Genomic DNA, 15,399 nt, shown 5'->3' on the forward strand with positions numbered 1-15,399 from the left:
GCCTCTGCCTCCCAAGTGCTGGGACTTAAGGCATGCACCACACCGCCTGCCTTAGTGCTGGTTTTCAAGGCAAATGGAGGAGGGTTGGAGTGAGTCTGGGAGGAGAAGGCTGGTGTTGGGACCCCCCTGAATCTGAAGGACAATTCTCGGGGTGGGGACCCCTGGGTGTGAGAAGGAATCTTCAGGCCTAAGGAGAGCCCTCAGCTTCCCCGGCCAGCCTTTAGTACCCCAGCCTGTTAGAGCCGGTTCCTTCTCACTGCTTCCCCAGACTTTGGAGGTAGAAAGAGGCCCTGAGGTGTGGGAGACAGACACTTCCAGAAGGTAATGGTGGTGACTGGGGGGAGGGGAGTCGCGGCATCGGGGCCAGCATCATGAGAGCCTTTGGTGAGTAGGGGCTTTCCTGCCTGGTGTCTAAGTTGTAGCATTGTAGCAGAGAAGGATGAGTTGAGGAAGAGACCCAAGTTTCATTTTTAAAAAATTATTCCCTTTTTTCCTTTCCCTCAAGAAGAGGTTTCTCTGTGCAGCCCTGACTGTCCTGAACTCACTTTGTAGACTAGCCTGGCCTTGAACTCAACGGTGATCCGCCTGCCTCTGCTCCCTGAGTGCTGGGATTAAGGCCACCATGCCCCGCCTTATTGTTTATTCTTATTTATTTCATTTTCTCTTGTACGTTGCTGTTGTGTCTGCCTGAGTTTGGATCCCCTGGACCTGAGTGACCAACCAGTGTGATCTCTGTTGTGGTTGCTGGGAATTTGAACCTTGGTCCTCTGGAAGAGCGGCCAGAGCCATTAGCCACTGAGCGGCCTCTCCAGTCCCTCATCTTTATTCTTCCAGGAAGGGGTTGGACTGTTGGACAACCATGTGTAGTGATGGCTCAGGCCTTTGCTGATAGGATGGTCATTAAACGTTCTTCCAATGGCTGGGCAGAGGGTGGCATAAGCCTCTAGTCCCAGTACTCAGGAGGCAGAGGCAGGTGGGTCTTTGAGTTGGAGGCCAGCCTGGTCTACAGAGAGAGTTCTGAGACAGCCAGGGCTACACAGAGAAACCCTCTCTTGAAAAAAAATCCAAAGTCCAAAAAAAGAAAACAACAACAACACAAAAAAAAAGAAATCAAAATTCTCATGATAGGTTTAGCTACAAACAACAGGTTTGAGGAGTGTATTTCTTATAGGCTTGGGTTTTCTTCTTCTTCTTCTTCCTTCTCCTTCTCCCCCTTCTCCTCCTCCTCCTCCTCCTCCTCCTCCTCCTTCTTCTTCTTCTGCTTCTTCTAGAATCCAGGATGGGCCAAGCAGTGGCTTTATGAGAAAGAGGAATTTTTCTCAAGATTGAGACCTTGTGAGAGGGTGTCATGAGACGGATCAAGACAGCGGCCAGAGAGTCCTGTGCTCTGGGTGCCACTAGAGGGCAGCAGAGGCACTGCCCAAGTCTGCAGGCTCCCTAACTTTTTCTCTTTCTGTTGCCAGTGGCCAGGGTGATTTTCTGTGACAAAGATGGTAAGTGAGTGAGTGAGGTGAGTGAGTGAGTGAGTGAGTGAGTGAGTGAGTGAGTGAGTGAGTCTTCAACTCTCCCTTTCCTCCATCAGCGCAGGATCCAGCCCTAGCCCTGTGCCCTCAGACCCCAACCCCTAAGACCCAGGAAGGACTCCAAGCCTGTGCTTTCTTCCCTCAGACCCAGGGCTCCTCCCAGACTCCAAGCCTCAACTCTCCCATCTCAGACCCACAGCCTCTCTCTTGCAGAGGCGGGGTGGGGGGGGCTGGGGGGGTGGGAGGTGGGGGTGGGGGGGGGCGGTCTCTGGAGCAGGAACTCTTGGGCACTGGCTTCATCCCTGTGACGTGTCTCAGGAAGGATGTTGAAGGTAAGTGTTTTCTCTCCTTACAGCCATCTCTACCCTCCATGCCCTGTCAGCTGAGTGTACATAGGTCCCTCTGCCACAACAACCCGCCCCTTGGGTCTTTAGGAAGGAACAGAACTTGTAACCCCTGCCTCCTGAAACAGTTTCTGACTAACGGGGCACTCATAATGTCCCAGGTCCTCCTCGATCTGGGCCTCTGTCTGTGTGGCTCTGCTTCTGTCTGCTCCCCACCCAGCTCTGGGGTCTGCAGACCCTCTTTGGAGGTACAGTCTTCTTCCCAAGATGGTGAGCTGGTTAATATTTGATAGACTTAACACCCAACCAGAGTCGTTTGGGATGTGGAGGGAGGAGAAGGGGCCCCACCTACTTGGCCCCCCCCGTGGCAGGCCTGGGTTCATTTTCATAGTTAGGCAATTGATATGGGCGGGGCCCAGCTTTGAGTTTCAGTGGCCAACTTCCTGAGCCCTAGGCAGAAATTAACCCTTTCTGCCCCGCGCTGCTTTTGGTCATGGGTCTTGTCACAGCAATAGGAACCCTAGGACAAATGGCAACCGCACCATATTGCTCAGCCCTTTGGTCTGGATCCCTGGCTTACTGCTCCCCTTTTTCTAGAGCAACCCTGTGACCCTGGTCCCCCTTCCCCCTCACTCTACCCTGTCATCCTTATCCAAGCCCCATCCTGACTTGGGGCCTCATGGCTTTTCCAAGGGCCATGGTGGGCCTCACCGGTTATCACCTGTTCTTTCTTTCTCCTCAGACTCTGTTTTGAGACCGTCTCTCGATTTGGCCGCCTGGACTGTGTGGGTGAATATCCCACTACCATAAGTCATGTGGCTTGGGGCTGGTACCCCTGATGTCTATTATATCTTATTCCCATTCTTCCTCTTAAAAATTATTACATTTGCCAGGCATGGTGGCACACACCTTTAATCCCAGCACTTGGAGGCAGAGGCAGGCAGATCGCTGTGAGTCGAGCCAGCCTGGTCTACAAAGTGAGTCCAGGACAGCCAAGGCTACACAGAGAACCCTGTCCCGAAAAAACCAAAACCAAACCAAAGAAACCTAAAACAAAAAACAACAAAAGTTATTACATTATTTCTTTATTAGCGTGTGGATATGCATGTGTGTATGCGCAAGCAAGCAAACACACACTATGTACAGTGCTTGTGCAGTGTTTTGGAGCACAACTGGAGGGAACTGGTCTCTCCTGAGACTGAGCTCAGGTTGTCAGGCTTGGCAGGAAGTGTAAAGGCAACCCGGGCGTGGTGGCACGCGCCGTTAATCCCAGCACTCGGGAGGCAGAGGCAGGCTGATTGCTGTGAGTGCGAGGCCAGCCTGGTCTACAAAAGCAAGTCCAGGAGAGCCAAGGCTAGACAGAGAAACCTTGTCTCGAAAAACCTAAAAAAAAAAAAAAAAAAGAGAGAGAGAAAAGAAAGTGTAAAGGCACAGTTGAGCCATCTCAACAGCCCCAGTTCCTCCTCCAAACCTTCGTTTCCCCTACCTCAGGCCACAGCCCTCTCCCATATGTGTGTGTGGGGTGTGTGTGTGTGTGTGTGTGTGTGTGTGTGTGTGTGTGTGTGTGTTTGTATTTTTACTTGCATGTATGTCTGTGTTACCACTGCACGTCTGGTGCTCACAGAGGCCAGGAGGAAGAGTTGCATCCACCGGACCCCGGAGTTACAGACAGCTCTGAGCCACTATGTGGGTGGCTGGGAATTGAACCCTGGGCAGGATCTCAGGCTACAGCTTTGTATTAAAGGCTGGAGAGATGGCTCAGCATTTAGAGCACTGACTGTTCTTCCAGAGGATCCAGTTCAATTCCCAGCACCCATGTGGCAGCTCACACCTGTCTGTCTGTGACTCTAAGATCTGGCGCCTTCACACAGACATATGTGCAGGCAAAATGCCAGTGCGTGTAAAAAAAAAAAAAAAAAAAAGCATCACCTTTCCCATTGGAGGTGTTGTAGTCACTAAAAGAGGTCACTCTTGTCCCAGAGCCTGGGTTGCTGAAGGCAGTTGGCCCAGGGCCTTGCTGGTGACAGGGACACCCCAGGCATACTTTATCAGATTCTAGGTAGTGTGGCACTCTGGAAAATTCCCGTCCACTCAGCAGCTGCACATGTGTTACCATGGTGATAAAGGCTCCGGGAGCACCCAGGCCTTCCTGCATCTCCTCCAGAGATGTCTGCCCAGCCCCTGCCCCCCCCGACCCCCATTCCCCTACCCTCCCCACCCGCCTTAGCTGCTTTTCTTTACATCATAAGTTGCCCAAAGCTCATCCATATCTGTGTCACGTTTACTCACACCTGCCACATGCCAAATTCCACTGTGGGGGAGTAGTGTCTAAGCAGAGAAAGTCACATTCCACAGTGAGGAAAGCACATGGGAGCTGGGGCCTGTCTCAGAGGCAGAGCTCCTACCCAGAATCCCCCTTGAGTCCTGAAATGACAGACAAGGGCTAGCCTGCGCTGCTCTGCAGAGACCGTCACTGGCTCCGGCAGCATGCCGCCTCCTCCCTTGGCTTGCGCCCTAGCCCTTTACCTCTTCTCTGACCTGTCACCCCTTTCCTCCCTCCTACCTTCCCGTCCTGCTCTTGTTCTCTCCTTCCCTTCAGACCCACCTGCGCAATGGCCAGAGGAGACCTCTGTCCATGGCTTCTGCCAGCTGCTGGGGCTGAACCTCCTGGGGGGACATACACCTAGATCAAGGTGAGACAGGCCAAGCCGCAACTGTGTCCCTCGTTTCGTCATGGGCACATTGCTTTGTGCCTCTTGGCATCCTGTCCTTATTGTATGCAATCTTCTCCCTACCCCCATCCCCAGACAGCCTCAGCCTTGGCTGTGTAGCCCTGGCTGTCCTGGACTCGCTTTGTAGACCAGGCTGGCCTCAAACTCACCAGAGACCTGCCTGCCTCTGCCTCCTGAGTGCTGGCATTACAGGAGTGTGCCTTACCTTGCCTGGCTTGGTCCTTAGTCTAGAACAGTGGTTCTCAAATTGTGGGTCGTGACCCCCCCTGGTGGTCAACAGCCCTCTTACGGGGGTCGCCCAAGACCATTGGAGGGGGGGAACGGATGGCCAGATATTTATGTTATGATTTATAACAGCAGCAAAATTGCAGTTATGAAGTAGCATTGAAAATAATTTTATGGCTGGGGGCTCAGCCACACATGAGGAGCCATATTGAAGGGTCGCGGCATTAGGATGGCTGACATCCAGGATCTAGACAGACCCTGTTCTACGTAGAGGCACAGATCTGCGTCCACCTGGGGTGTCCAGGGGCCGTCCAAGCCTGCTTGGAGGTGCAAGGAGGATGAGAAGAGGCCAAAGCTGGGGCTGGCTGGGCTCAGCAGGTAGCTTGGATCCCCAGCACCACGGAAAACAAGCAAGGGACATGAGCTATGATGGCGGCACTTAGGAGGCAGACGCAGGAGGGTCAGGGGTTCACGGGCAGTCTCAGCTACACAGTGTCCATCCCCAAAAATCAAGCCAGGAAGGAGACAGATGGGGTGCTCATGGCCTAGAGATGGGTCTGCGGAAGGTCAGTGAGAATATTTGCTGCTGGTGCTGGTGCTGCTGGTGGAGGGAGAGAGGGCTGGGTGGGGACAGTATTAGTGTCTAAAGGCCCTGCTGGCAAGTCCGGTCTTCATTGCAGAAGCAGTAGGGAACCACGGAACATAGTTGAGCAAGAAAGTGGTGTGAGTTTCTTAGTCATCTTCTAGAATGTTCCATGCTGCACTCACTGGTCAGCCTGCAGCTGAGCTGTTTCAGCCCCCATGAGGACAGGCATCTCTCCTTTTGACTTGTTTCTCTGAGCCATGGAGTTGGGCAGCGGTGGCTCACCCCTTAAATCCCAGCACTCAGAGGAAGCAGAGAGAAGTGGTGCTCACAAGTTCAAGGCCAGCCTGGTCTACGTAGTAAGTTCCAGGACAGCCAGGGCTACATAGTGAGACTGTGTCTCAAAAACACAACAGAAGGGGGCGGTAAGAGATTTGAGAAAGGAAGGGTTGTGCTCCTATGAGCACTAATTGCGGACTACTCTGCCTGTGTCCCTGGCATGAAGTAGGCGCTTCAAAAGGATGCTGAGGAAACAAAGGCAGGAGAGAGGGAGTGAGAGACCTTAGCAGATTGCTACAGTAAATGCCCTGCAGGGGGGCAGAGTTCTTTGGTGGGGCGGGGTGGACCAGCAGGACTAGCTTGCCAAGAACACAGTGGAATAGAATCTCATGGTGTGTGTGTGTGTGTGTGTGTGTGTGTGTGTGTGTGTGTGTGTGTCTGTCTGTCTGTCTGTCTGTCTGTCTGTCTGTCTGTCTGTCTGTCTCTCCCTAAGACAGGGTTTCTCTGTGTAGCCCCTGCCTGTCACGGACTCTCTTTGTAGACCAGGTTGGCCTCAAACTCACAGAAATCCCCCTGCCTCTGTCTCCTGCGTGCTGGCATTAAAGGCGTGTGCCACCACGCCTGGCGATCCACAGTCTCTTTAAAAGCTGCTGGTGGGAGTGGCCCAAGTGTCCCCTACCTGGAGGGCTGGAAGATGGTTCAAGTCCTGGCTGTGCATGCTTGGGTCTCCAGCATCTGTGCTTGTAATCTCAGCCAGTGCCAGGGCAGCAGAAACTGCCGGGTACCTGTAGCTCACTGGCCGGCCAGCCTACCAGAATTGACCAGCTCCAGTTCAGTGAGAGACCTTATCGTAAAAAATGTGGTGGATGGGCCTGCAGAGAGGGCTCACTAGATTAAGACCATTGGCTGCACTTTAAGAGCATGCAGGTTTGAGCTGGGCATGGTGGCGCATGCCGGTAATCCCAACACCTAGGAGTCAGAGGCAGGCAGAACTCTGTGAATTCGATGCCAGCCTAGTGTACAACGAAAGGCCAGGACAGCCAGGACTACAAGAGAAACCTGACTTGAAAAACAAAAACTAAAGAAAAAAGCATGCCTTTAATCCCAGCACTCGGGAGGCAGAGCAGTCGGATCACTGTGAGTTCGAGGCCAGCCTGGTCTACAAAGCGAGTCTGGGATGGCCAAGGCTAACACAGAGAGACCTTGTCTCGAAAAACCAAACAAACTAAAAAACCAACCAAACTAACTAAAGAAAGAAAGAAAGAGAGAGAGAGAAAGAAAGAAAGACAGAAAAGAAAAGAAAAGAAAATTTAAAAAAGGAGCCAGGTTTAATTCCCAGCACCTGCATGGCAGCTTGTAACTCTAAGTTTCTGGGGAGCTGATGCCCTCTTCTGGACTCCACAGGTACTGCACACCTGTGGGGCACAGATCTACTAAAATAAAGATGGGAAGGCAAGTAAACAAGACTAAACAAAACAAAAGGTAGATAAATGACCAAGGATAGCACCTGACATCAACCTCTGACCTTCACATGAATGTGCACACACGCGCATGCACGCGCGTGCACGCGCGCGCGCACACACACGTATGTCCCTTGCCCAACACAAACATTTGGGAGGAACTGAAATAAGACACTAGGCAGGTGGTAAAAGCCAGGGCCCTCTAGCTACTTTGAGCCACATAGAAAGAGAGCCAGCCAGGGACCGTGTGACACACCCGGGAAAGGGTCAGGAGCGTGGGACAAATATTTGTTGAGTGACAGGTCTGCACCTGGAACAGGGACAAGCATGGCCAAGGAAGATATTTGGGACCTCTCAGGACTTGCCATTCTGGCAAGTGGAGAGGAAGTGAAGCCGGTGACATAAGGGTAGGTAGGGCGGGGCAGGCTTCTGCAGCATGGTTCCAGTGTGTAAGGAAGATGTGAGACAGGAGAGTGAGGAGACAGAGAGGCTCCGTCTCAGTGGGAGGTAGACTTCAGACCCTCTGAGAGGGAAGGGAGCCCCCATGGGCAGGATCCTCTTTTAGTTGGGACAGTCTCACTACAGAAATGACACTGCACTATCAGTTACAGGACCGGAGGGCATGTGACAACCCAGGGCAGTCCCCGGAGACCTCTCGCTCCTGGGCAAGCTGGGATCACTGTGTGAAGTGTGTGGCTTGCTCAGGATGGGGCATCCAGGCAGAAGCTACAGTGTCCAGGCTGCAGTGGAAGACAACGCGGAGGAAGAGGAGAAGGCTGTATTGGGGGGAGTGGAGGAGGGGGGGCCCTTTTACGATCCTGGTCTAGGAGCCTCCTGGGTGCTAGTTTGTGCTCAATCATATATCATATTTAGCCATAAGGCCGGGTAGCCACAAAGTGGTGGCGCACGCCTTTAATCCCAGCACTCAGGAGACAGAGGCAGGTGGATCGCTGTGAGTTCAAATCCAGCCTGGTCTACAAAGCGAGTTCAGGACAGCCAAGGCTACACAGAGAAACCCTGTCTCAAAGGGAAAAAGAAAAGAAAAGAAAAGAAAAGAACAGGCTTGGCCTCCCTAGCTCCAGTGCCCACAGCATTGGAGAACTGGCTGAGCTTTTCAAGGTCAGAGTGAAAGAGCACACCTGTAGGGGAGGGGCTCCGGGGAGCTGCAGAAGGGGGCGGGCAGGAAGCGGGACACATCTGAGGTTTCCCACAGCGTTCTGGAGTTCTGTACAATTGAGATACACCACCTCCCTCTGTGGGCTAAAATATTTCCTCCGGGACTTGCCGACCAGTCAGGGTTCTGGGTGCTACTTAGGTTTTCCTAGCGTGAGGGCTGGAGACTGAAGGGCAGATGAAAACCCGGAGTAGAAAGCAGACACAGACAGACAGACAGACAGACAGACACACACACACACACACAGCTCACTATGATAGACACAGAAAACCCTCCTCTGGTATACCGTAGACATGCCACTGCCATGCCTGTGGCCACTGCTGTCCACTGTGGGCATGGGCAGCAACTCGAGTCCTACACCTCAGGATGCTGGTGGCTGCTCCCCAGGACCAGGTGCCTGTCCTATCTGTCTCCACAACTCGCCCTCCACCACCCACGGAAGAGCAAAGGGAACATCATCAATATTTCCAGCCTGGTCGGAGCCATTGGTCAGTGCCAGGCCATTACCTATGTCACCACCAAGGTAGGAAGACATCACCTTAGTGTCCTTTGGTAAAGGTCGCAGCTCTGACGGAAAAGGCTTTCCCAGAGTGTTACAGCCCAGATGGTGCCCTGGCAGTGTGTGTCTGTGTTACAGCCCAGATGGTGCCCTGGCAGTGTGTGTCTGTGTTACAGTTCAGATGGTACCATGGCAGTCTGGAGCCGAGGAGTACCTCGAAGCCACACTGCAACAAAACTCACAAGGAGATTTATTCGGAGGGAGAAACCCAGGAGGGCAGGTGCCTCTGCTCAGGTGAGAAGCAGCAGGGAACAGGACAGAAGACCTGGGAGTTGGGACGTGGTAGGGGAACCTGGGGGTTCTATAGAGTGTCTTGGGTGTGTGTGTGATGCTTTCCAGGTGGGATTGGTGGGATTCCAACTCCCGAGATTGGGCAGGCTGGTAGGGTGATTAGAGGTTTCTGTGTGTGTGACCTGGCAGTTGGAGGTTCTCAGGGGAGGCTGCTGGCCACTCACCCGCTGTGCCTTGAGGGCCTTTCACCTTCCCTAGCTCTTTGGGCCTCAGTTTTGAGCCTGTTAGACCCAGGCTCCTAACCTCTGAGCCATCTCCTAATGCTCCTATTTGTTTAATATGTGTCTTTGTGTTTGTGTACCTCCGTGTATGTGCGCGTGCTACAGCACATGTAAGTGGGTCCTAGGACAACTTAGAAGAATCAAGTCTCCCTCCACCATGTGGGTCCCATGGATTAAACTCAGGTGGTCAGGCCAGGTGTGGTGGCGCACACCTTTAATCCCAGCACTTGGGAGGCAGAGGCATGTAGATCACTGTGAGTTCGAGGCTAGCCTGGTCTACAAAGTGAGTCCAGGACAGCCAGGGCTACACAGAGAATCCCTGTCTTGAAACCCCCACCCAAAGCAAAAAAAAAAAAAAAAAAAAAAAAAAAAAAACCTCCCCCAAAACCAAATCAACCAACCAAACAAACAAAAAACCCAAAAAAACAAAAAAAACTCAGGTTGTCAGGTTTGACAGCAAGCCCCTTTAATGCTGAGCCATCGTGCAAGGCCATTCTATATTTTGTTTGAACCAGAGTCTCACCCTGTCACCTAGGTTGGGATTGAACTCATGGCAATCCACCTGTCTCAGCTCCCAAGTTCTGGGGCCATAGGTGTCAAAGTGGAGTGTCCTACACTGCCTCTCTCATCTAGTCCTGAGCTATAGCAGCCCGCAGCAGACTGCACAGAACCGGGTATCTTCAGCTTGCTGCCCTCTGTCGGGAAGAAGAAGCTGGGAGGGATCCAGTCCCCAGGGGCTCAACCTCTCTGGGCTCTGCCTCTGCAGGGGGTCGTGACCACCATGATGAAAGCTTTGGCCTTGGATGAGAGCAGATATGGTGTCCGTGTCAACTGGTGAGCTGATCAAAGTGGGTGGAGAGCCTGGGGCAGCTGGGGGCAGCTGGGGTCGCCCGGGCAGAGTTAGCGTAGGCGGCTCTCCTTCCTCCTCTCGCTCCCTCGCCTAGCATCTCACCAAGAAACATATGGACTCCCTTGTGGGAAGAACTCGCAACCTCAGCTTCAGATCCCAGTGCCACCGTCCTCGAAGGCACCTTGGCTCAGGTAGGAGGAGTTGGGACGAGTGGAGACTGGCCGGGTTGGGATCTCTCTCCTTTCCATCCTGTCTCTCTGCCCACCTCCTCTTCTTGGCTTCATATAATCTATGCTGGCTTGGACCTTGCTATATAGCTGGAGCAACCTTGAACTTCTGATTTTCCTGTTCCCATTTCCTGGGAGAGAGAAAGAGAGAGACAGAGAGAGAGAGAGAGAGAGACAGGGACAGAGACTGATTGAGAGTGAGAGAGAAAGAGAGTGTGTGTGTATGTGTGTGTATTTGATTGACTGTGTCTCCCTGTAGCCCAGGCTGGCTTTGAACTCAGGGCAACCTCTTGCCCAGGTGTCTTGTTTGCTGAGATGACAGGTGTGGACCAGCAAGCCTGAGTGGAGCTGGTGTTTTTTTCCTCCCTTCTTTCCCCAGCCTCTGGGCTGCATGGGCCAGCCAGCCGAGGTGGGGGGCTGCAGCCGTGTTCCTGGCTGCGGAAGCCACCTTCTGCACAGGGCTTGAACTTCTTGTGACGGGGGTGCAGAACTGGGCTATGGACGCAAAGCCAGCAGGAGCAGCCTCGTGCAAGTCCCCACTCTCCCGTCCTAACTTCCACTATGCTCTACCCTTTTGTCTCTCCCTTCCTTTCTTTTTTTGTGGAGCTAGAGATTAATTAAGCCTAGGACCCCTTGCGTGCAAGACTGGGGCTATCACTGACTTATACCCCAGTGGCTCGCTGGGAGGTTCTAGGCCGGGCCTTTACCACTGAACTGTCACGGCCCAGAGAAACTCAGGAGACTTGGCTAACTGCTGGCACCTACCTGTGGCTTCTCTCACACCTCCTCTTAGCTGTTGGAATGAAAGGTTTTTTCCTATGCCCACTCTAGCTCCCAAGAAACGATGTGCATGTGTTAATTAGCTTTAGAGCTTTAGAGCGCTGCAGCTGGCAGATACTTGACCTATTCTAACCTGTCTCTACTCTCCTGGTAACTTCTCAGCCATGAGCCCCTGCTACCTGCCATCTAGTCTCCCCCTGGTTGTCCTCCTGGTGACTCCTCATGGCCCCGCGACCTTCCTCTTCCTCTTCTTCCCCCTCCCCACCTCACCCCATCCCACCCCCTTTCTGTCTCTGTCTCTACCTGGGACCCCCTCAATCTGTGAATGGAAGTCCCGCCTCCTGTCTCCTCTGCCCAGTCATTGGCTCTTCGGCTTCTCTATTAGCCAATCAGAGCTAAGTGGGGAATAATTTTTACACAATATTGAGAAGCGTTTACACAACAATAGTAGTGACAATACTGGAATCTGTTAGCGTTTAGCTCACTGCCAACTCAGCAATTAACAGCCTAATATACAGGGAGCACGTTAATACAGACGTGAAGGAAGGTCACCCCCCCACTCCTCACCTCTCTAGCCCAGGGACGCAGCTTCCCTTCTCCCTGCCATTTTGGACATGCGCTCTCCTTGCTCCTTGGTTGCTCTCCTCTTCTCTCACTTACCTCCTCTTTCTTTCCTGTTCCGGCCAAGTTCAGCCTCTGCCTGTGCTCTGCCTTCTATCTACAAAAACAAAACAAAAACAAAAAAACAAAAACTCATCTCCTCCACCGTCGTGTCTTTTCATTCATGAACTACTGCCCCCTAGTTGCTCACTGAGGAATTCTAGTCAAGGGCTTTATCACTGACTCACACCTCCAGCACCTCGCTGGGGACTTCTAGGCAGGTGCTCTACCACTGAGCCACACCTGCCTCTTGCTATGAGATTCTAACAAGGGGCTCTACCGCTGAGCCACAAGTCTGCCCCTCCCTCACCTAGCATTTCCTACCCCAAATTCCCACCATCTGCCTCTCAGCTTCAGCCCCAACACCTTAAGACTCTCTCCCCACTTACCATGCAATTTGCAGCCAAGTAGTGGCGGTGCACACACCTTTAATCCCAGCACTTGGAAGGCAGAGGCAGGGGAAATCTCTGTGGATTCGAGGCCAGCCTCGTCTACAGAACGAGTTCCAGAACAGCCGAGGCTACACAGAGAAACTCTGTCTTGAAGAAACAAACAAACAAAATAAAAATAAAACAACTTGCATGTAGAAACATTTCTTTCCTCTTCTTTACACATGTTGTCCACACTAGCATTGCCTCTTTCCCAGCTACCATTCCTGACCCTAAAGAACTACATCTCCCATCGGCCTTGCAGCTGGTCCAAGAGGCACTAACTCCTGATACCTCTTGTCACTAGGGAGCACCGTTCTGTTTCATCTGGTGCTAATTAAATGGCCTGCTGGGGAGAATAAATTAAGTGGTAATTGGCAAATAATAAAGGAGACGCCAAAGTGCCTGCCTTTTCTCGGCCCTTAGGGGAGAGGAGTTTTGCTCTCTTTGCCAGTGCGTTAGCGAGGTAGGTGGCTGACAGAAGAATCTAGCGCGCCGAGGCAGCGTGGAGTTGGGACATATGTGTGGGTCAGAGGGAGGAGGCTGGCGCTTCCATTCCTTGGTTTGGGGTTGAAGGACACCGCGGAGGTGCGCTGGGGAGGAGCGGGGGCCCTGGACACTCCCTAGGTCTGCTTGGGGTGCAGCAGCTTCCCCGCACCCCAGGTAAAGGGGTGGAACTGCAAGGGCTGTGGATTGGCCAAGGCAGAGGTGTGCGGCAATCGCTGATTGGCTGCGGCGGGGGCGTTTGCTGCTGTGGGTTCCGCCCTGAAGTTTTTGGATACTGTGTAGGAAGAGGGCGGGCTTAGAAAGGGGAGAGGAGGAGGTCCGGTGGTGTTGTTGGGGCTTAGGCAAGGTCTGCCGGGGAGAGCGAGTGATTTGGTTACTGTGGCCTTGGCACTTTGAAGAGCAGTGATCCAGTGTTGGGATTTGGGAACAGCTGGAGAATTACATAGACATAGCAGCTTAGCACGTGCGTGCGCGTACGTGTGTGTGTGTGTGTGTGTGTGTGTGTGTGTGTGTGTGTGTGTGTGTGTGACTTCTGACTGGGAAAATCTCTGTGGCACAGTGACCAACCAAGAAGCACAATGAGGAAGGTCACTGGCACAGGCCTGAATTGCGGGGTGCATCTGGCCTGCATGACATTCTAATCCCTATACCTGTGAAGTTGAGGCAGGAGCATGTTTGAGGCCTATCTGAAGTTCAGAGTGAGACTCTTTATGTGTGTGTGTGTGTGTGTGTGTGTGAGAGAGAGAGAGAGAGAGAGAGAGAGAGAGAGAGAGAGAGAGAGGGAGGCAGGCAGAGACAGAGACAGAGACAGAGACAGAGACAGACAGAGACAGAGAATAAATTGAATGCTGGCAGCAGAAAGCTCCTGATGCGCGGGCCAGCCATCTAGCTACCTGTGAAGCATTGAAGCTGGGAAGCTGTGGAGGAGGGGCGTGGCTCGGGCACCTGCACTGTAGGCTGATATGAGTTTCTGAAATAAATTGGATGTACGAAAAATTTGAGCTTTACTGTCTTAGGAGACTGGAAGGAGGCACAACAACCACAGACCCATGAATCCTCTGAGTATGCGTGTGTGTGTGTGTGTGTGTGTGAGTGTGCATGTGAGAGTGTGAATGTGTGTGTGTGAGCGTGTGTGAGTGTGCATGCATACGTGTGTGAGTGTGATCACTGAATTACAAAGAAAAAGTTAACTCCTTGTGCAGAGTAAGGAGTCCTTTACCCCACACTGATCAGCATGTTCGCCCAAATTTCTATTATTTTTCTTTCATTTGTCTGAGCCAAGAGTCTAGTTCTTAGGATCTTAGGATGCTTTCATCCTTGCAGCAAGTCTCCTGCCTCAGCTTTCAGAGTGCTGGGATTACAAGCAGTTGCCACGAGGCCCAGCTTAAAGTGCACTTCTCTGTACCCACTGAGATGTATAGTGATCTTCCCCTCTCTGGCCCTTGCTTTGGCCACAGTTCCTCTGAAGATGCAGTGTGTATGTGTGTGTGTGTGTGTGTGTGTGTGTGTGTGTGTGTAGCCAACGGAGATGGCACACACCTTTAATTCCAGCACTCAGAAGGCAGAGGCAGGTATCTCTGTGAGTTCAAGGACAGAGCTAGTTTCAGGACAGCCAGGGTACACAGAGAAATCCTGTCTCTAAATGAATAAATAATATTTTTATTTTATGTGTATGCGTATTGCTGATATGTATGTAAGTGTGCCGTGTGTATTCATAGTGCCTGTGGAACTTAGAAGAGGGCATAGGAGCCTTGGAACTAGAGTTACAGCCAGTTGTGACCTGTTATGTGGGTGCTGGGAATCCAACTCGGTCCTCTGGAAGGCAGCTAGTGTTTTCCTTTGTTGAGTCTTCCAAACCCTTTTTGTTGTTGTTGTTTTGAAGCAGGTTCTCACTGGGCGTGATGGCGCACGCCTTTAATCCCAGTACTCGGGAGGCAGAGGCAGGCGGATCACTGTGAGTTTGAGGCCAGCCTGGTCTACAAAGTTAGTCCAGGACAGTCAAGGCTACACAGAGAAACCCTGTCTCAAAAACAAAGAAACAAACAAAGAAAGAAACAACAACAAAAAGAGACAGGCTCTCACTAAATAGCCCTGGCTGGCCTGGAACTCATTAGGTAGGTCAGGAAGGCTTTGAACTTGAGATCTTCCTGTCTCTGTCTCCTAAACGCTGGGATTAAAAGCGTGTGCCACCATGGCTAGCGATGGGGGTGTGTGTGTGTGTGTGTGTGTGTGTGTGTGTGTGTGTGTGTGTGTTTGTGGTGTGTGTGTGTGTGTGTGTGTGCGCGCGCGCGTGCGCTTACAATTTTTTTTTAAGGTCTAAGGGGTTAGTGAGGCCACAGGTTCGGTCCCCCAAGTGCTCTCAAGCAAAACAAAAGCCAAGGTAAATGCTTGGCAGTCCGTGGGTGTGGCTGGAGAAGGGCCGGGCATGGGGGAGGCCAGTGGGGAGGGAGAGTATGACAGTCCTGGGCTGTCCCAGCGCATGTTCTGCACAGCAGAGCCTGGGTCCCTGAGGTCCCATCGCTCAGAGCGGCCTGGCAGAAGCCAGGCCCGCAGAGA

General features: G+C 52.4%; 1 pseudogene; it reads left to right on the top strand.

The window, feature by feature from the left end:
* Positions 1-32: 32 nt before the first annotated feature.
* LOC127192400 (17-beta-hydroxysteroid dehydrogenase 14-like) lies at positions 33-11,114 on the top strand (annotated as a pseudogene).
* The last annotated feature ends 4,285 nt before the right edge of the window (positions 11,115-15,399 follow it).

Source organism: Acomys russatus, chromosome 7 (genome assembly GCF_903995435.1).
Source record: "Acomys russatus chromosome 7, mAcoRus1.1, whole genome shotgun sequence".
Lineage (NCBI taxonomy): Eukaryota > Metazoa > Chordata > Mammalia > Rodentia > Muridae > Acomys > Acomys russatus.